Source organism: Myodes glareolus, chromosome 26 (assembly GCF_982192425.1).
Source record: "Myodes glareolus chromosome 26, mMyoGla1.1, whole genome shotgun sequence".
Taxonomy (NCBI): domain Eukaryota; kingdom Metazoa; phylum Chordata; class Mammalia; order Rodentia; family Cricetidae; genus Myodes; species Myodes glareolus.
In genome coordinates, this window is record NC_142051.1 from 32,663,364 (window position 1) to 32,686,090 (window position 22,727).

Here is a 22,727-nt window from a genome sequence, read left to right on the forward strand (position 1 = left end):
TCATTCTGCTCTCCTCATCTTCCATCAACGGAATATGCCCCCTACTGCTTCTTCTCCTTCTGAGTATCCAAGATATGTGCAAAACTTCAGGGTTTGATCATGGCTACAAACTCATAAAAGGATATCTTCTCAGGCAGATCAACTGCTAACTAACAACAAAAAGGTAACAACGAAAAATTTAAATTGATTAATTACTGCTTAAACTGCTTTCAGTTGTGGGTCAAATGTGGCTGAAATTAAATACAAAATTGGTTGATATAATTTACTTGACCTTTCCCGCCCATCATTGTTATTCAAATTTAACAATAGGATTAAATTTGGGGAGAGAAAAAAATTTTCCTCCATCTCTGAATATTTCCTAAACACAATAACCACCCATATCATAGTAATCAATGAGTTCACAGTGTATGCAGGACAATTTTTATTTGTACATTTTGCTTATTTGTCTATGTATTGCTCTCAAGCTACTCTCCAACAGAGGTTATGCACAAATCTTTGAGATAGAGGCTGAGACCCACGCAGGAAACAGTTAAGAAGATGGTAGAGTCCAAGTGGTAGAGAGGTCCCAGGAGCAAACAAAAGCACCTGGAAGTTGCTCAGAGAGCTCACAGAGAATATGCAGACAGTCCCATATTGAACTGATGTGGGTCATTTTCCAGGTTTCAAGTGTTGCCTGCAGCAGCCAGAAAACGTGGCACAAAGGATCTAAGTGTTCAGAGCAAATTGTCAGGTGTGGGCAAGAGACAAACCAGTAAGGTGGGTGCTAGCTGTAAGTAAAGTCAAAGTTTGTGATGCTCTCTGGAAAAAATAAGTGATAATTCTTGCCCCTTGTATTGCTTTCATTTTTTTCCTTTCTGCATCTGTTCTTTCCTCTCCAACTTTTCTATGGTCCTTCCTTTTTCTTCTTCCTTTCCTCTATATTTTATGTAAGCATAAGTAGTACTGTTAAAACATTGAAGAAATCACTAATAGTCCCTTACTATACAGCGGGCACTCTGGGAAATGTTCCTTAGCAAGGGACACTGACTCCATTCTTCTTGAAACTTCAGGTCTGGCGGGCACTGAAGTAAGCAGCGAGGCCCCAGACTTTGTAGTAAGGAATTACCATAAGATGAATGACATCAGAAAGAGTGTAAGGAAACCTCACAGGACAATGGCCAATGAGTGAGCCCGTGTCATATTCTCTACTAAAAGATGGAAACTTTAATAAGAAAGTGGTAATGGGGGCAGGAGCAGATTGGGTTATAGCTGGAAATAGAAGTGGATTTGGAAGTCCAAGGTCTTCCCCGCTCCATCCGGGTCTATAAAGGTAAGCATCCAAACAAACCAGGCTCCCAAAAAGTCAGTTCATGCAGTAGAATCGAAACCCAGTGCCATTGTCCCTGGCCTCTCGGTCAGCCTTCATTGCCAGCCACATTCAGAGTGTCCAGTTTGATCACATGCTCCATAACTCCCCGTCCAGCTGGCCTTGGTGAGCTTCCACAGGGCAGGGAAACCTGACTGCTCTTAGAACTAGAGAGGGAGGGAAAGGTGGGGAGGGGGAGGGAAAATGGAGGCAGGGAGGAGGTGGAAATTTTTTATAAATAAATAAATAAATGAAATGAAAAAAAGAAGTGGATCAGAAGAGGTGAGCTAATCAAAACCATATGATCAAATTTCATGTCTATATCAGCATCAACATCCACTACCCTGTCCAGCTATACATGTACTTTTTGTGCTTGCCAATATAATTTCCAGAAGTGTAGCTAATATGCCCTACCTTTAAAATTTTCCTCTCCTCAGTTCACCTTCCTCAGTATGGTTTCCATTCCTCACAGCCACTAAAATAGTTTTTAATGTGGCCTCCAATAACTGCAGCAATGCTGAAACTACTGGACGTTTTCCATTCGAGGGCCCAGCATCACTAAGCGGCCTCTCTCCAGAGCGCTCCATCCTGCTGACTTTCATGGCACTGAATTCTCCTGCCACTTCTGGGGCCACTTTTTCCTTCCTCATTTGCCAGTTTGGCTGGCACTTATCTGCCTGTCTTTTAAATACTGAAAGCAGTTCTGGCTCAACCCCAAGTCCACTCTGACAACAAATGACATTTCCTTGCTGGTTTATCCGGGGGACTGTTTATTGCATTTCTACTTCGATTATATTAAACTTTTTGGTTTTTATTCTTCTCTCATAAACTTTATCCATCCTCTAGATTTCCCTCCGCCTGCCCCAGTCTCTCTCCTCACCTCCCTTCTTCCCCCAGACCCAACCCCCCCATTCATCCCCTTTTCTCCCACTCAGAAAAAAAAGCAGACCTCCCAGGGACAGCAACCTGAAATGGTATAATAAGTTACAATAAGACCAGGCACATACCACCACCTCAAAACTGGATGAGGTCACCCAGTAGGAAGAAAAGGGTCTCACATACAGGCAAAAGAGTCAGAGACAGCCTCAATCCCACTGTTAGGAATCCTACAAAAACACTAAGCTACTCAGCCATCACATATATGCAGAGAATTTTTAACAATTCTCCTCTCAAGTATAACCATGACCATTAGGTCTTTCTTTAAGTTGTTCACAGGCAACTCAAACTCTATGTTCCTTATTCTGGGAAGACTCAAGAAGAGCAAGTATGCCTGAGGATGCCAGAGACTGATATCCAATGAAGAAAAATCATCTGTGGATATAAGTATGGACCAAGAATAGTTGTATTTTCAATGAAAACTGTAAGATTAATTTTTAAAAAAAAAATTGAATGAATACAGAGCTGACCACATCTTTAAGTGAGAAAAAAGGCTTTTCATTGCTTTGAAATGTGAAGAATTGGTATAGCTAAGAGTGCAAAAATCATAAAGGGGTGTGGTATAAAATAATAAATGGGGCATGGTATATATTAATAAAGGGTTGTGGTATAAAATAATAAAGGGTGTGGTATAAAATAATAAAGGGATGTGGTATAAAATAAGCAGAGGAAAAAATCTGAAAGTCTGAAAAGAAATGGGTCACCTGAAACTTCAGACGACTTCATTTTACCTCAACGACTTCCCCATCTTCTAATATAGCCACATTGTGGGTTGAGGATTTCATCTTGAGAACGGGTCTTAACAGCAGCAGAGTAATATTTACACACCAGTGTCTGCTACTTGAACAACGGCAAGCTGTGTGGGAAGAGCAGACAATTGTCTTGGTCAAGTAACAGGAAAGAACATTTGCTAACTCATTTTGTGAGCTCATGAGAAATGACAACAAAGCTTGGAGACATCAAGAAAAAGTGATATTGTATAAGAGGCTCACAGGACTATCATGACAACATCCCCAAACAAATTTTAAAAACAGGAAATTGTAACTACTAATGCATTCAAAATCCGTGATTCACAGAGGCCCATAATAAAAGCGCAAGGTCAGTTAACATTTATAAATATTTGATAATTTTCGTAATTGGATTGAGAAAACATATCATCATATGAAAAGATGGAGCCAAAGTATATTGAATTTCCCACTTATATTATATTATATTAAAAATCAGCAAAGTATAAACAGAAGCGAGGTTTCATTCTCTGATAACGGTTAAGTAGTTAATGGAGGAAAGCTGGGTGCTTTCATTTGAAACGAAAACACACTTTTTAAAATCCTTGTGTTGGAATGGACATTTTTTTTCTGAAAAGAAGAGAAAAGAAAAATAAAAGGGATAGTGTCTAGAACAAAGAAGGTTTTCACTATTGATGGAAGAGGTGAGAATGATATTGTCTTCCAAATTCCCAGACCATGTTGAGAAAAGCTTTGAGAGTCGTTAAGTGAAATTCTGAGCATCTTGGATAAAGCATCAAAAGTTGACAGAGCAAAAACAAATGGGAAAATCAATAAAGCTTACACTCAAATGAAAAGGGAAGAGACCTTTTGAGGAAAAGAGCAGAACCTAGGAAAAGGGCAGCATGGAAGGGGAGAATAAAACTCACACAACTTTATGCTTCCCGAAGCCTCCTCAAGACTCACTAAGGTGTTCAAGGACAGATGCATTGATACTGTTATTCCACCAACCTCCCTGGTGAATGTATAAATCCAACTCAATCCCAGTGAACTCCTTTGGGAATTTTGTTTCCTAAGATAGAGGAGCAATTTCCATGTGGACTACAAAGGGCCAAGACAATACACACAGGTCAAGGAGGAGAAAACTAGGGAAAACCTAGATCTAAAGTTGCGGTGATTAGTAATGCACATTGCAGCAAAATGTGGCAAACAGAAATAATGTTTAAGAATGGAGGATTCAGGGGCTGGAGAGATGGCTCAGTGGTTAAGAGCATTGCCTGCTCTTCCAAAGGTCCTGAGTTCAATTCCCGGCAACCACATGGTGGCTCATAACCATCTGTAATGAGGTCTGGTGCCCTCTTCTGGCCTGCAAACATACACACAGACAGAATATTGTATAATAAATAAATATTAAAAAAAAAGAATGGAGGATTCAGAAATGGACATATCAATCATATATTCACCTATCCACTTTAACAAAGGTAGCTCATCATATGTATGTAGGTTTTGTGCACAAGTATGCATAGGAATGCATACACAAACATATACCTATTCATGTATAAATAGATATCTAGATATGCAGAGACATAGTTATGTCTGTTTCAGTAAGTTTGGTTTTGTGGGACAACCCAGACTACTGCTTGTATACGCCGCAGTAATCTTCCCTTCAGGGTTGAAAGTTGCTTTAAAGTGGCGAATTTGATGAGCTGGTCATATTTGGTTTCTGACTGAGAATGTGTCTTCACTTTGCAGTAATTATTAAAGCCCTGTAATATGGATTGGTCTATTAACATATACATTTTCTTCAACAAAATTATTTTTAATGTAATTCTTGAAAAAAATGAATCAAAATGTCATATAGATTAGATTTTGGCTCATAGAAATTTTGAATAATATACATATACAATAATAGAAAACAAAATGAGTTTACATAGATTATTATTAAAAGTCCAGTCTATAAAAGTCATTTTCCAAAGGCTCATACATATCATGCACACAATATCTAGGAAAATGCAACAGAGATGATTAGAATGTCCTTTTCTTTAAAAGAAAAAGAACAGTAAAACAAAAGGAAACAAAAAACTGAGTCCTGATACGTAGCATAAGCAGGTCTGAGCCTCACTGTGTAGCTCAGGTTGCACTCATACTTGGAGCAATCCTTCTGTCTCAAGCTCTGGCTCCCAAGTGCTAGAAATACAAGTGTGAACCTCCATGCCAATATACCTAACTGATTATGGCATCTACACAGAAAAATATAACATTATTAAGATGAATTGAAAGGAAATATGATAAATGGGAAGATATAGTCTGGTGCTATTTTCTAGAGTTGCCTAAACTCTTGGCCTGATTCTACCGGCATGACAGTAGAATCCCTGCAAACATTAAACTTTCATTTTATTTTTTTGCACAGTTGCTTATGATGAAAAAAATATACTGCGAACAATCCAAGTGACCCGATCATTGGTACAATATTTTATCTGCCCCTCTGAAGGGCTGCCTGAACCACACAGAGAAGTGAAAATAAGAAAGTTGCCGAAAAAAAAAAAAACATGCTCTTATCTCATTTCTGTACAAATATTGCCACACAACCCAATTATCTGGCTTGTACAAAAACATCGTTAATCTGTTGCTCTCAGAAAGATGTGCATGACTTTAAAAGGCTGGGTCAAGTAGAAAAACATTTTCCCTTTATTTTGCCTCTGCTTTCAACATTCCATTTGCTGCAGTGGGCATGTTTTGTTTTGTTCTGTTTTGTTTTGTTTTCTTGTAAAACTGTGTTAAAAGAAAATTGTTTCCTTGGGGGATCAAATCTAAAGCGCCTTTCCTTTCCCCCTATGTATTCTCATAGGCTTAGCTTCCCCCATGGCCTCCTCCCAACACCAGTTGCTTCTTGTCTACTTTCTTTAAGCTCTCTGCAAATGGGATAACTCTGCCAGCCTCTCTTTTGGGTGCTGCTTACTATATCCTACAAGCCTTTACGTTGTGTTAAGATGACTGTGTGGGCCACGTCTCAAAGGGGATTCTGGTAAATCCTTCCCACTTACACCACGTTTATCTATGAGGTCACTGCAGCTTCTTGCTCCACTTTGGTTCCCTTACAGATTTCATCCAGGCTCTTTATGTGTTGCCAGAACCCAAAGGCACGGTTTTCTCTTTATGCACATCCAGGTTCCAGAAGACTGTAAGGATTTGCTGGCTTGATTTTCTTAAGAGGCAGCCAGCCCTTTTATTGAATTACAAAGACTTAAGATTTAACCCAGGATAAATGCTGAATAGTGCTCGTGGTCCTGGCAAGCATCAGACACTGATTGAAAGAGTCGACCTACCTCTAAGTTAAAAACAAGTCTGTTTGAACCTCCAAGTGTACATTCCACTTCCGAGTGCTCTGTCTCCCATAGGCTCTGACTCAGCTTGACAACATAAGGCCTCTTCTTGCTTGAGTTGTTTCTTCCCTCTGCGAACTGGAGAAGAAAACAGACTCTACAATCATTCATTCCTCTCTCCTCCTTCTCCTCCTCCTCTTCTTCCTCTCTCTCTCTCTCTCTCTCTCTCTCTCTCTCTCTCTCTCTCTCTCTCTCTCAAAGCAGTATGCTTAATTCGTCCTCTAGGCTTTGACAGTCACAGAAGTCCAAAAAAATATCCTGATGGTAACACATGATTCTCACTCTGTTTCACTGCATATAACCAAAACAGTTTAAGCTACTAAGGTTACATCTAAAGGAATCTAAACGTAACTAATTGTCCAAACAAATCTGCCTCACAGTGTCCTTTCTCCACAACCACTCACTTGCTTTAGCTCTTTTAGTATCTATTTACAAAAAAAGTATTGTTTTTATTTATACTTTGAGAATTGCATACATGATTTTGTTTGTTTGTTTGAGACAGTGTTTCTCAGTGTAACAGCCCTAGGTGTCAAGGAACTAGCTCTATAAACCAAGCTGGCCTTGAATATACAGAGATCCACCTGCCTCTGTCTCCTGACTGCTGGGATTACAGGAGTGCATTACCACTACCTGGCTCAGAAATGATATTTTGATTATATTTACTACTCCCCTCTTGTAACTTTTAGATCCTTCCTGACCCCCTTCCACTTGCTATCATGTCGCCCCCTCTCAAAACCAAAGAAACAAAACAGACTAACAACAACAACAAAACAAATACACACAAACAGAAGCAATAACCGAGGGAGTCTATTTTGCGTTGACTGACTCCTCTAAACATGAAACCTACCCTGAAATGTGCTGCATATACCACGTGTTGGTACCTTGAAAGAAACAACTGACTCTTCCAGAAACAATCACATGTTAATGTCTCCTTAACTAGGATTAGGAGGTAAGTTTGGAAGCATCTCGATGTGGCAATTTTGTCTAGCATGAGCTTGTCTTGTATATAACAGAGTAGTAAGCTCTGATGAAGTTTAACCTTTGATCTTTCTTTTTTTAATCTGTCATTTTATTAGTTTTGTTTCTCCATCATGTGTGGATGTGTGTATATGCACGTGAGCGTGGTGCGTATAGAAGTCATACACATAGGATTACCCTGGGTTACAGGTGGTTGGAAGCAGACAGACAGGTATTGGAAGCAAAACTCAAATCTTCTGCCAGAACCCTTTTCTTAACAAACTAACTCTTCTATTTGACTTCTTCCATCTGCTCTACTTTGAAAGATTCAATGATCATGCATCAATACATGTTTGTGTGTGATTATATGCACATGAATGTGTTCAGACACATGTTTCTGTGTGCATGTAAAGGTTATGAAAGGAATGTCACTGTTGACACCTACCCTTTTAAAGGTCTTTCTTTGAACTTGGGGCTTGTGTTTTCTTAACGAAGCTAGAAGACAGGCAGCCTCAGTGGTCCTCCTGTCTCTCTCCTCAGCCTTGAGAACTGGGGTTATGGATGTGTGCCGATTCTGCTTGTTAAATGGGTACTAGTTTCTAAACTCTGTCCCTCATAATTGGACAGCGAGCACTTTTAAAGTCATCTCCCCAGTCCCTTCCATTACCCTCTGTCAAAACTGTGCTCTTAATGGCAAAAGGAAAAAGAAAAAAAAAATAAAAGCCCCCCCCCCCGCACCCCCTAAGAGCTTTGATGTGGAACTGGAGAAACAATTCAGGAGTTAAAAGATCTCATTGCTCCTCTAACATTCAGTTCTGAGCACCTCTGATGGTTCACAAAATTATTTATTTGTTTGCCTGCTTATTTGTTTATCTGTTTGTTTGTTTTACAGTCTGACCACTCCTCTCACTCCATTTCCTGCACTGCCCTGAGGTCCTCCGAAACGATGCCTCCTCTACATTATCTGAGAAAGGGGTGGACCTCCCATGAGCATCAGCAAAGCATGGCATATTAGTCTTCCTTAAGCCCAAGCTCCTCCCCCTGTATTCAGGCTGGGCAAGGCAATACAGCAAGAAGAATAAGTTGCCAACAGCCAGCCGAAGCAGAAGGGATAGCCCCTGCTCCCAATACCAGGATTCCAACAAACAGACCCAACTATACGACAGTCACATATATGCAGAAGGCCTATATGTAGTCCCATGCAGGCTCTATGGTTGTTGGTTCAGACACTGAGTTCCCATGAGCCTGGCTAGCCATTTCTGTGGGTTTTCCTCCAGTGTCCCCTCCCCACTGGCTCCTACAATCCCTCCTCCCTCTCCTCAGCAGGGCTTCTAGAGCTCAGCTCAATATTCGGTCTTGGATCTCTGAACCTGCCTCCATCAGTCACTGGATTGTCACCCAAGAGCTCAGAGGAGAGGCCCTTTCAGGCCATGCATCCTCTGTTGCCGGAAGTCTTAGCTGGATCATCCCTGTAGTCTTCCGGAAGTTTCCCTTGCATCAGGCTTCTACCCAATCCCAAAAATCCCCTTTCCAGACATCTTTTTCAGCACTCTCCCCATCTGTTCACCTCTGCCAACCCAATCCCTCAAATTTCCATGCTCACCAGCACCCAAGCAGGAAATCTCCTCTCTCCTCTATTTTCCTCTATTTCCCCTTCCCTGGGAAAGCTATGTGTCCCTCCTTGGCCTTCCTTGTTACCTACCCTCTCTGGATCTGATCATAGCACCTTTCTTTTTAATAACCAGGACCTGGAAACAACCTAGATGCCCCTCAACCCAAGAATGCACAAACAAAATGTGGTACGTTTGTGGAATGGAGTATTACTCAGCTGTTAAAAACAACATCAGGAAATTTAAAAGCAAATGGATAGAACTAGAAAAAAAATCATCCTGAGTGAGGTAACCCAGATCCTGAAAGACAAACATGATTTGTGCTCACTCATAAGTGGATAGTGATCTTAACTGTAAAGTAAAGGCTCATAAATTCTTGGAGCTTCACATCCTGGGAATCCGATGCCCTCGCCTGGTTCCTTGGGCACTCCCACACCCTTAGCATACATTCAAACAAACACACACACACACACACACACGTACACTCGCACGCATAAACGTGCAAACAAATATGAACAAAATCATTAAAAGTACTTTCATGTCAGAACGGATAAGGAAAATGTGGTACATTTACACAATGGAGTACTCCACAGCAGAAAAAAAAATGACATCTTGAAATTTGTGGCCAAATGGATGGATCTAAAAAACATCATAATGAGAGGCAACCCAGACCTAGAAAGACAAATATCACATGTACTCACTCATAAGTAGCTTTTAACAAAAGGCAAAGAAAAACTAGCCTACAAATCTCAATCCAAGAGAACCTAGACAACAAAGAGTACTCTAAGAGAGACATACATGGATCTAATCTACATGAGAAGCTGAAAAAGACAAGATCTCCTGAGGAAATTGGGAGCATGGGGGATCATGGGAGAAGGCAGAAAGGGAGGGAGAAAAAAGGAGGTCAGCGGAGAAAAATTTATAGCTCAATAAAATCAATTTTTAAAAAAGCACCTCTAAAAAACAAGAAAAAGTACTTTCATATCTCCATAACATCCACAAACTCTTAAGGGATCCATGTTATACCATTGTAAAAATGTTCAAATCTCCCCAGACTCATTTGCTCACACAATATTATTTTGTTCATTATTGGTGGTGATTATTGGTTGGTTGATTGGTTGGTTGTTTGGTTAGTTGGTTTGGTTTTGGAGATTTAAGGGTTGTTTTTAAAACTTTTGTACATGTGTATAGTGAATGTTATTTGTGCAAACAGAGTTGTCTCTCTAAGATGAAAGATTTCAGCAAGACTTCTTACTCGTAGGTCTACTGTTTCCTTTGTGGGATTGACATCTGTGACTCTATTCTACTTGATGGATTCTAAGTCATCCTTTGAGATTCCACTCATACATTGTAGTTTCTGAAGGTATTTTGAAGTTCTTTAGGCAAATATGTTCTTCACTTTTCTCTTCTGAGCAATGTTTGAGTTTATTTGGTGTGTATATATGATATTTTAACCATAAATTACTCAACAAAAAACAAATTCTTCTTGGACTGGGATGATGAACTCATAGCCTAAACTCAGTGTCCTTTCTTGACTTGGCAAAGTTGAATCCCAAGGTTATTCAAGACTGCAGGAAGTGTCAGAGTGGAGTTTTACCACAGGGTTCAAAGAAGTCCAAAAGGCATCTGCGAAACATGTCTGAGACCAGGAAATGAATCAGAGATGTCTCTGTTATTTTGTTTAAGGAACATCCTTCCATGAGCCTCTTTGGAATTCAGTGGAAAATGACATCAATTTCCTTGTGGCAATAGTAGACTAAATTATTATTAACAGTCTGACCCAGAATACTATAAAGTTCATTTCTAGACTAAGGAATATTACAAACCCTTGACTCCTTTACTATTACTACATCAGGTTTCATTTTGCTTTCCACTCAAAATCTGATTCTATTCCAGGAATTCTCTTTAACAAATTTGTGTATCAAATACAAGTTCTGATGTAAAAGGGTCATCCTTTTCTTCATGCTATGAATATGAATCTATTACATTCATAGTGAATCCTTCTGGAAAATTGCCATTTCTTCATGTATACATGAAGTACATGCGTACATATGTGAAGGAAGATGAAGTCTGATCTCACATGTGTAAATCTCATGTAAGGGTTCTGATATTTAGAAAACTCAAGTCACTTAATAGACACCCATCCTTGTTTGCCTGAAAGGAAGAGGAGTCTCTAGAGTCTGAACTTTTTTTTATTTTAAAACCATGCAATTTGAAGCTGGAGAGTTGGCTCGGTGATTAAGAGCACTGCTTGCTCTTGCAGAGCATTCAAGTTCAATGTCCAGCACCACATGGTGTTTCATCCCCTGTAACACCAGCTCCAAGGATACAGCACTCTCATCCCCTGTAACACCAGCTCCCAAGGATGCAGCACTCTCTACTGACTTCGGTGAGCACCAAGAACACATGTGGTGGGCATGAAAACAAATAGGAAAAACCCTCATACAAATTAAATAAATAATACTCCAAGATTTGTTTTAAAACCATGGACATCCAGGGAAAAATGTGAAGAATGGATTATTTTAACCACTTACCCAAGGTCACAAGAGAAGAAAAAGGTAGATAGAACCTTCTAAATCTGTCCCACACATGTCTGCCAATTGTGTATTCAAGTCACATATTAATTCTTGGTTTGTATTTTATCCATGATATTTCTTTTCACATTGTATCGTCCAAATAATAAAAATCTTCAACAGCAACCATAATGGTCTAGGGAAGTATTTTAATTGAATTTTAAATTATGAATTAGTAGCACAATTTTATTTCAGCAACAGATGTTCATCTTCAAACTACATGGCCAAATTATGAGCTAATAGATTAATTTTACATAGTGCTAAAGTATAAAACATATTCAAGTATTTATAAAAATAACTATTAAGGCTCTTCAGTTAGACTCCTGCTCTACTTTCACTATCAAAATGAATTCCTTTATTTTTTGAGAATGTTCATAAAGTTTTTAATGGCCTTAGATGTACCTTTATTCCCCTCCAAACAAATCAAGCCCCTCATAGCCCAATTTTCAATACATTTAAAATGATGAGTAAGCAAGCAAGATGAATAAAATTTGCATTAATTTGCAGAGTAAAGCAGTAAACTGATGGAAGAGTTACAGGGAGGAATTCAAGGACAAGTGGAACAGGGAGACGATAGAGGTATATGAATCAATAGGAGCTCTCTAATACTTTCCAAAGGATGCTCTGGAATCAGTCTATTTTTGTTCAGTTCCTTCATCTCACATGAATATTTATAAATAAATATGATATTCCTTTGCACATACTTTAGACATTATGTGCAAAGGAATACCATATTCTTTTGGTTCCCTTCTCTCAAGCCATGGTTTTGAAATTGGTACAGATGTGAGTGTGTTTCCAATGAGTGACGATAATTGGAAGCTTGGGAGTTCTAGTATTAGCAAACATCGACATAAATGTGCTGTTTATAACACTGTATGTTCATTCCTCAGACAGCAGCATGATGACATAACACATATTTGGAGCTAGCTTAGGGTATTTCGTCACACAATTTCATTCACCTGGATGAAATCTTGTAATATGACAAAGGAATTGTCTTAACTTGTTTATGAGCATGGGTCATAGTTTACATATGTGACCACAATCCATGCTGGGAAAGAAATTGGGTAACTATCAATAAGAAAATCGATGATAGAAATTACTACTTTACATATAGGTATTTCAAGAGAACACATTGAATGCGTGTTACATAGGGAATTTGTTAAAACGCAAATTATAACCCAGGAATTCTGTTTTAATGTGAACATCTGAATTCTTTTATAGACTCCCCAGTAAAGTTACTAATGGACAATAAGAAGATAGCTAGAACGACAAGGTTCTTGGGTCTGCAATGCTCCAAAGCCTCATAGAGTTTTCTTTGCTTTGGAGCCATTCTGATGTGTTAACTATTACTATAAGACAGTGGCTTTTAATTGATGTAAAAAGCATCATACACAGTACATCCTAACTGACATAAACTGCCAAGGACTGAATATTTACAAATACTCAGATTTTATTTCTTATATTCTGGAGAAGAGAAGATTGAAGATCCAGAAGCCAGGAGGCAGAGTATCCTGAGAGGTCTTTCTTTCTGTTTCAGAGATGGTACCTGTTATCTATGTCCTCAGGTGGTGGAAGGAAGGGTTCTCTGAGAGATTTCCTTAAAGGCATTCATCCCATTTTGGGGGGCGGGAGTTGTCACATGGCCCAGTTGCCTCTCAGAGATACCTCTTCCTAAAAGCACCACTCTGAGAGATAAAATTGGACAAATGACTTTGAGGGGAAGATACAAATATTCAGACCGTTACAGGGGAAAATTAACTTCAGGTGGCAATGTTACAGGGAGCGAAAGTATTGTAGAGAACAGACTGGAAAATCAGGTAATTCATAGTTGAGAAAAACTTAGGATATATAGAATATGGGGGGGGTTGCTTAGAATGCAGTACTGTAAAGTGCAAAGCAAATACTATAGTGTACAACCAGTTATGTGGAGAGCTCGTTTGAGGAAACTTCTCAATAACAAATCAGAATGAGGAGAGGCAGCTGCAGCTGGATCCGATTCCAAAAGGTCATCACGGAAGGAGAATTTGAAAAACAGAGAGGCAACATCTGCATAGTGGAAAGGGAACCCAGAAAAAAAATATCTCATGGGGGAGTCAGTACATGGGAAGGCTTTTAAGGGTGAAGGAAAATGAGGCCCTTTCCAGCTGTCAGAAAAACATAACAGAAATGACAAAGAGTTATTATGAGAATTACCATTACTTATTTGGAGAAAGGGACACTTACAAAACAAGACCAGACAGAAGAAATCCCACCAGAATCCGCTGGGAAGGAACGAAAACATAGGGAGACTGATTGAAAGGAGCATTCCTTGAGAGGAACACTTGAAGGGAGACGCATTCACGGAGGGACACTATGAAAAACTGAGCTGATGTTTTCTAAGTTTGGTTTGAACTAAAGTAACTTATATGTAAAGTCTATATAGGAACTGGGGATGCCCAGGGCTTAAATCTACTGGGAAGTGCAGAAGGAGGAGGAAGGGGAGGGGGAGGAGGAGGAGGAGGGGGAGGAGGAGGAGGAGGAGGAGGAGGAGGAGGAGGAGGAGGAGGAGGAGGAGGAGAAGGAGAAGGAGAAGGAGAAGGAGAAGGAGAAGGAGAAGGAGAAGAAGAAGAAGAAGAAGAAGAAGAAGAAGAAGAAGAAGAAGAAGAAGAAGAAGAAGAAGAAGAAGAAACAAGTCCAAAGAGAGAGAAAAACAACACCACTCCAATGTGTCTTTACAAATTAAAAGCAGCCACCAGCCACTTTCATGAATCACTATTAAGGGGAAATTAGGTGACATCATCTAACATGTTGGCCAAACCTGACAAATTGGTATTACAAACTTATGGGAAGTGATTGCATCACAAAACCAAGAACTATTTCAACAGCTGGAAAAAGCAACATAAATAAAAGGCATGGCAAAATAAAGTGTCAGCGACAACAATAAAAGCCAGTGAGCAATGCCCTGGAAATCATGACACAGTAAAGCAGTGGAAGCGAGGTCCGCAGGAGTGAGAAAGTTAGGAAGTTTCCACTCATTTACATCCACGACTGGAGAAGTCCCACCCCTTGCCCTCACAGAAGCAGATGCCCCTCTCCCCTTGATTTCTTTCCCACGGTCTCATTCTCATTCATTCATCAATAGTTTAGGAGGTTGCTCTTCAGTTTTCATTTGACACATAACAGTTGCACAAAGTTACAGGGTATTTTTGGATAATTTGAGGCGTGTGCACAATAAGCATTGATCTGACTGGGATAATGGAGCCAGACGTGGTTGAACACACCTGAAAGACCATCCCTCAGGCTGAGGCAGGAAGATCCCAGTTAATTTGAAGCCTATCTGTTCTATATAAACACACCAAGTACATACATAGACACACATATTGGCGTAACTAGAATTTCCATCTCAAATTCTTAGCATTTGCTGTGTTAACAACTTTCAGGTCTTCACTTTGAGTTCTTTACAGAGCATATAATAATTTTTTTAAACAGCTGTCTCCTTAAAATGCTATAAGATGCTAGAATTTATTTAGAGAAATGACTTCTGTGTTTTTGTACCTACATACCAACCTCCCATTGTCCTCCCTTCCTCCCTCTGCAGATGAATGTTCTGTCATCTTCTTTGTTTTTTAGCTTCTGCACGCTACTCACTGTTATGCTGACAGTGACTTATTTATCAATTTCATTCACATCCCTCACATCCTTCCTGTGGCTGAATATGTTGGTGTAGCAGCACCTTTTCTTTGTCCATCTACAAATATATAACTAAGTCAATTATATTCTGTGTCTGCGTGTTTATTCAGTAGACAGGTTTTATTTTGCCCCTTCTGTCTTAGCCCTACCACCTGCCCCTCTCAAGATTCTTCCTTCCAAGACCTTTTCCCACATCTATGTCTTTCGTTTTCTTTGTCTTGTTTTGTGACCCACTGAGATGGGCTAAGTCCATCTGTGTGACCACTAGTGTAAAAATGTCCACTGGAACCTGGTGGAGTCTCCAATGGCTATATAGTGGGTATGAGTTGGTGTCTTCTGGGTTATACTTTCAGGTATGAGATTCTCCCATACTTTATGACTCTTTGTGTGGCTGTTTTATTGAGAAATGTGCATCTAGGCCTTTTGTCCATTTTTAAATTTGACTCCTTTTATTGTAGAATTTGTTAAAATCCTCATAAATTCTATGTATGAAGTCCTTATGGAACAGTTTGCAAATAATTTCTCTTATTCTGTTTAGTTTTTTCCTGAGCAATGTAGAAATTCCTTACTTTGATAATATTGTATTTAACTACTTTGGATTTTGTTTCCTGTGTCTTTGAGGTATTACTCAAAACAATATTTCCAATACCAGTCATTCTTACTTTTAGTACTTCATTGTTAGAACTCAATTCAAAGGATATTTGAAGCCACTACAAAAAGCAGTGCTGTATTATAGTTAAGTATTTAAAACAAAACTTGTTCAAGAACCACTAAAATGTGGGAAAGGAATTTCAGTATCACACTTGGTTGAATTATGAATATAACAAAAACAAGGAGGAGTAGGTTGAGGCAGTTGAAAGGTGTTGATGAATAAAAAGTTATTACTAGGATATATCAAAACGTGAAGAATTGCAGCTAAAGAAGGCATCAAAGATAAGAATTATGGGTAAGTTGTCTTCTCATGATTCTTTCTCCAGGCGTGTCAGAGCTACCAGATATAATTGGGAAGTAGAGGGAGATGAATATTTTGATCTGACAGCAATGTTTGGGGATTTTTGTTAATTAACATAAAAGATACTTGCTAGATATGCCCATTACAATGTCCAAGGATGACAACTAGTCAAGAAGAGGTATGAAGACATGAGAAATCAGACTAGGACTGGAAAAGGAGAGCATCTTTAGGTTTATCTGGTGCTCCAAGCTACTTAGGCTCACCCTGGAGTCTGCTGGCCTTCCCAGTTCTGCTCCCACACCCCTCTAAAAGTGAAATTTCTTACCGCCTCATTGCCAAGAAAATACCAAAGTCTTTCTCTTCTCCTTGTCTCCTTGGCCCAGTTACATGACTTGTTGAGCAACCTGATAAACAAATTTGAGTTATGAAAGCAATGCTTAATAATGTTTCCTATCTCGCTTCTTCCACATATGTTGGTAAAACCAAGCAATGTTTATTTCCAACTCATAAAACTTAAGTGATGTTTACAGGGTCACCCAGGGGACAGCATCCTTTGTAAGCCTGGGGAAGAAAAATCAATCCCATGCAACAGCAGACACTGTAATTCTTAAACTTTTAATTGGACTTGGTCCTTGTCCAGTTCTGCAAATACTCAAAGTACTCAAAACTTTTAGAGTTCATCATTGGATAGAAAGGGAAAGTGTCAAAAAAGCAAATGACCCCTGAACTAACTACTAGTTATGACGCACATCATTAGTGAAACCCTGCAGAAATGTAAAGATTAGATAAATGTCTAATGGCAGTTACCATGTTAAGATGTGAAGTGAAATGATAATGCGTACAGAAATAGCTAGCAACTTAGTCATCACAGGGTTACCATTTCAAAAGACATTAACAAGAAAGGTAATTCCTAGATATTTTCTTGAGAATTATCTTTAAGCCACATGAGAAAATCATTATCACAAAGTTTTGATTGTCTGAGTATTTGTATATTTCTACCACACTATTTCTGTTTTTAATTAAAAATAAATAATGTATGCTTCTGAAATTTTTAAATAAACATAGATGAAAGAAGCAACTTAGTGATGTTACACATACTTTGTACTTTGAATTGTTTAACAGCCAATTGCCAAATTTATTCTGCTGCTGTTTTCTATTGTAAGGAATTTTACGGAGAAAGAAAGAAAAGAAAACTCAATTCATGATTCTTTGGAATAAACAGGATAATATATTCCCTTTGTGATTTCTCTGGGCATGAGAAAGAAACGCTTCTGCAAATGATTAACTTAGAACACCATTTTACTACACTCACCACTGTCAAAGCAGCAAGTTGTGTAGGAAACTGCATTTCTGACAATTTTAAAGACTTGTTCGAACGGAAGTCACAACATGTTTTTCTTCCAGCATTAACAAGATAAAGCCCTTGAATTGATTTTCCTTCTGCTCAGCACTAGCAGAGAATGTTTGTGGTCTTTCCTCCCTGTGCAAAACAGAATCATTGGATGTAAAACGATTTTTCTTTTATTAGGAGTATTGGTCATAAGCACATCTATCACTGTATTTCACCATAAATTACTTAATTAAAAATCCTTTAATCAAAAAATACAGCAAGCTCAAGTTATTGATAAAAAGTTTATTTATTGTATACAAATCTCCTACATATTCATAGTAAATATCTCCCAGCACTGTATTTTTTGCAACTAAGAATTCTTCAGTAATTTTGGAGAAATAACCCCAGGACAAACAGCCAACAAACTGCAACCAGAACTGCTGTTTTTGCTTCCAACCAAAACCAAAATCCCCCTAGTATCCAGCCCTGGAAAAGAAGCATAAAGTGTTTTGAAAGAGAAAAAGCATGAACTGTATTTATAATTTACAGAAATAAAGAGCTATGCGCCTGGCTTCCAGCAGAGGGGGAGTCATGTAGTTTAGATTAACATTCTGGTATTGAGTCATTGCACTCCCACTATTCAGCTTGATGACCTTGAAGACGGTGGCTCTTTTCAATCGTGTTGAAATTTTAAAATTTACTTTAAAAATGCTTACATATTTTCTCCCAACCATTTTCCTCCCTCCAACCCTTTTCCAAAGTCTTTTCCCCTCTTCTACTTCCTGTGCCTCCTCTCTCAAATTCATAGACACTTCTTATTTGATAATTATTGTTACATATACGTGAGCAAATATAAAAATACAGCCTGTTGATAAAATAATATTGGAAGTGGGAAGGCATTCCAGTGATTACTTAAATCTCACCCACATCTATTTTTCCACAGTTTTTACACCCAAAGTAAGCAGAGGGAAGAATGTAACAAAAGACTTTGTTAGCATGATATAGTAGACCAACTCAAATGGTCAATGGCTTTATCACTCTGAGACATTAAATTGTCAGCATTCTGTTGTTTAAGCAGGGAGCTTCTCTAGACCACATATGCTAAAAGCAGCCACTCCCCAGGTGACCTCATAGTTACAAAAGAAAGAACAGAAGTAAATTTGCATATCCTGACCACCTGTAAAGATGGCATGCACCTAATTGAGTGAGCTATTTTAATAGTAAAAGAACCAATCAATCAAATCATGACTTGGGACACGTAACTATGCTTGTCCATCATTTTGAGCAACCTCCAAACTCTCTGACCATCAGACAAGGTGGGAATTGGCCCACATTTTTGGGCCTCCACAGTAACCAACTAGGGGCTCATCCTTGGAAAAGACTAATTCTCCATCTCTCAGCATTCCTTGGTTGCTTATCATTCTTTGTCCAGAGGTGGGACCCTGTGAGGGTTCCCCCTTCCATGTTAGCACATTTATTGGTGTTGGCCTTGTTCGGGTCTTATTTAGCCAGCCATATGTAGAGGCATCATGGGTGAAGCTTCCCTGTCATTTCTAGAAAACAAAAACCCGGCAGACCTTCTGGTCCTTGCCAAGGTGGATAACACAGCATCACTTTGACCACACTGTCATTAAATTTTTTAAAATAGAAACTGACCATGCCAGTTTTAAATTAAGTATGCATGTGTGTGTGATATATATCTGTGAGTCATAAACACTATATATATCCTTGAGTCATAAATGCTGAAAACCTACATGCACCCCTCTCCCTGTAGAAAAGTAAATTAAAATGCTATCCCTGCTCCCATGTCCATGTTATAAAGATAACATCGAACAATGACTTGGAAATGTTATAAGAACAGCTAAATATGTCCATGTTAGTAGTCACTTATTCACAAGAAACCATCTCAAGAAACTTTGTGGTGTCATGGGAAACAGTGGCCATAATATCTTGTATTAGGAAACCAGTATCAAGAGTTAACCAAGAAAGTAGTACGATATGGTTAAAACAATTATTTTGGCTTCTCAGTGTACAAATCACTAAAGGAAAACCAGAGAGAGAGAGACCGGGTCAGTTAGAAAATTATCACCATGATGGAGGCAAAAGATGAGAGTAGTGACTATGAAAATTCAGACAGAGTCTTAAAGAGTGTTAAATATTGACTTGGCAGGTTACCGGTGATTTTAGACCCTCTACTCAACCACAGGCCACTCCAGAAAGATTAAAGCAGAAACAGAAGCAAAGTAATAAAACACCCATCCAACAAAAACAAACTCAGATATCTACACCTAGATCTATAATCACCCCAAAATCAATATGCCTAAATGCCAGTGTAAGAACAATATCAATGATAGACAGAGCAATATGGCATCACCAGAGCCCCAACTTTCTCATTACAGTAAGTCCTGAATATTCCAACACAGCTGAGGAACAAGAAAATGACTTTAGAACCTTAAAATCGATTTTATAATGAGGCCCTTAAAGAGGAAATGAACAGTTTCTTTAAGGGATTTACTCATTTCCTCCAATTCTTTGTCTTGGAGAAAAATTGGACAAAACAAACAATTGGAAGAAATGAGTAAATCCCTTAAAGAAAGTCATGAAAAAACAAACACTTGAAGGAAATTAATAAAATTGTTCAAGACCTGTAGCTGGAAAGAGAAGGTATAATGAAAACAAAACCTGAGGGAACTACGGAAATGGAAAATGTAGGTAAGTAAACAGACACAACAGGCATGAGTGTCACCAACAGAATACAAGAGATGGGAGAGAGGATCTTAGGTATTGACGATACAAAAGCAGAAATAGATAAATTGGTCAGAAAAAATGTTGAATTTAAAAATCTCTGACATGAAACATCCAGGAAACGGGCCACACCATTCAAAGACAAAACTTAAGAATAATAGAAATAGAAGGAGAAGAATCTCAGCTCAAGGGCCCAGAAAATATTAGCAAAACCATAGAAGAAAAATTTCCTCACCTAAAGAAGGATATGCCTAAAAGGGTATAAGAACTCCAAACATACTGGACCAGAAAATAAAATTCCTGTGCTATATAATGGCCAAAACACTAAATACAGAGTATAGAAAGAATATTAGAAGCTGCAAAGAAAAAAAAAAAAAACCAAGTAACATACAAAGGCAGACTTATAACATTTAAACCTGACTTCTCAACAGAGACTCTCAAAGCCTGGACAAATGTCTTCCAGACTCTAAAAGACCACAGACATCAACCCAGATTACTATACCCAGCAAAAATTTCAATCACCATAGATGGAGAAAATAAGATATTCCATTATAAAGTACCTTATAAAAGGTACTAGGAGAAAAATTCCAACCCAAGGAGGTTAACTATATACAAAAATTGCAGGCAAATAGATAATCTCACATGAGCAAAACACCAAGAAGGGAAAAACACACACATACTATTACCTCCAGTAACAACAGCAATCATTAACCTTTGTTATCTCTCATTATCAATGACTCGATTCCCCCCAAAAAGACACAGATTAACAGAATAGATGTGAAAACAAGATCCATCCTTCTACTGCATCTATGAAACACACCTCAACATCAAGGATAGATAGTTCCTCAATGTAAAGGGTCAGAAAAAGAAATTCCAAACAAACCTAAGAAACAAACTTGTGTATCCTTTCTAATATCTAAGTAAGAGGCTTCAAACCACAGTTAATTAAAAGAGACTGAGAAAGACACTTCATGCCCTTCAAAGGAAAAATAAGCCAGAAAGATTTTTAAGTTCTTAACATCTATACTCCAAATGCAAGGACACCCACATTTGTAAAAGAAACACTACTGAAGCTTAAATTACACCTTGACCCTCACCCATTGATAGCGGAAGACTTCAATACCCCAGTATCACCAATGAACAGGTCATCCAGATGGAAGCAAAAGAGAAACGCTGGAGCTAACAGACATTGTAACCCAAATGGACCTAGTAGCTATCTACAGAATATTCACAAAAACACAAAAGAAGACACCCTCTTTTCAACACCACACAGAACATTCTCCAAAATTGACCACATACTCAGTCACAAATAAAGACTCACCTATATAAGAAAAACTGAAATATCTCCTTGAATTCTATCAGACCACCATGGAATAGAGCTGGATTTCAACAACAGAAACCCTATAAACTCATGAAAATTCAACAACTTTGTACTGTATGAAAGACCTTTCTTTGGATTTCCAACTCCCAAATAATGATACAGAGACTTTTTTAATTGTGAAAACTTGACCTTAGCTTAGGCTTGATCCCAACTAGCTCTTAAACCTTAATAAACATATTTATATTAACCTATGTTTTGCCACGTGGCTCATTATGTCTCCTCAGTAATGCACTTCTGACGTCCTATGTATCTGGTTGGCAAAACTCCCATAGTCTCTCCTCTCCTGCCTAGTTATTGGCCATCTAGCTCTTTATTATACCAACCAGAAGGTCCTTAGGCAGATGAGGTAAAACAGAGACATGTCTTCAAACAGTGTGATCAAGTATCCTGCAATCCTACTAAATGACAACTAGGACAAGCCAGAAATAAAGAAATATTCAATGAAAATAAATATGCAACATATCTAAACTGATGGAACAGAATGAAAGTGGTGCTAAGAGTTCATAGCTCTAAGTGACTTCATAAAGAAATCGGAAATTTCCATCCTAGCAACTTAAAAGCACACATGAGAGCTCTAGAGCAAGAAGAAACAAACACCCAAGTGAAGTAGATGGCAGGAAAAAAAATTAAATGAAAGGCTGAAATCAATAAAATAGAAACAAAGAGAGCATTGCAAAGACTCAACGAAGCAAGGGGTTGGTTCTTTGAGAAAATCAACAAGATAGACAAACCCTTATCCAAGCTTAATAAAACACAGAGTATCCAAATTAACAAAACTAGAAATGAAACCTGGGGAAATATAATAAGAGACATCAAGGAAAACCAAAGAATCATTAGGTCACACTTCAAAAAACTGTACTCTAAAAAAAAAAAAAAAAAAAAAAACTAAAAAATCTAAAATAAATAAATTTTTTTGATAGATACTGTTTATTAAAGTTAAAGCAAGATTGGCCAAGCAATCTAAATAGACCTTAGTAAATAAGAGAATTCATTAATTGTTACCTAACCAGAAAAAGCCCAGGGCCAGACAATTTTAGAGAGGAATTTTGCCAGTGTTTCAGATAGCTATTACCAATGTTCCTCAAATTCTCCCACACGATAGAAACAGAAGAAAAATTGCC

The 22,727-nt window shown here is 38.4% G+C and overlaps 1 long non-coding RNA gene across 1 annotated transcript; it reads right to left on the bottom strand.

Annotated features, from left to right (window-relative positions):
- Positions 1–433: 433 nt before the first annotated feature.
- Positions 434–6,552, bottom strand: LOC146889772 (uncharacterized). Its single transcript, XR_014999715.2, has 3 exons — positions 6,333–6,552; positions 2,986–3,137; positions 434–1,512 (listed from the first exon to the last, which is right to left on the bottom strand). It is a non-coding gene; the product is annotated as an uncharacterized LOC146889772 (long non-coding RNA).
- Between the last annotated feature and the right edge of the window lie 16,175 nt (positions 6,553–22,727).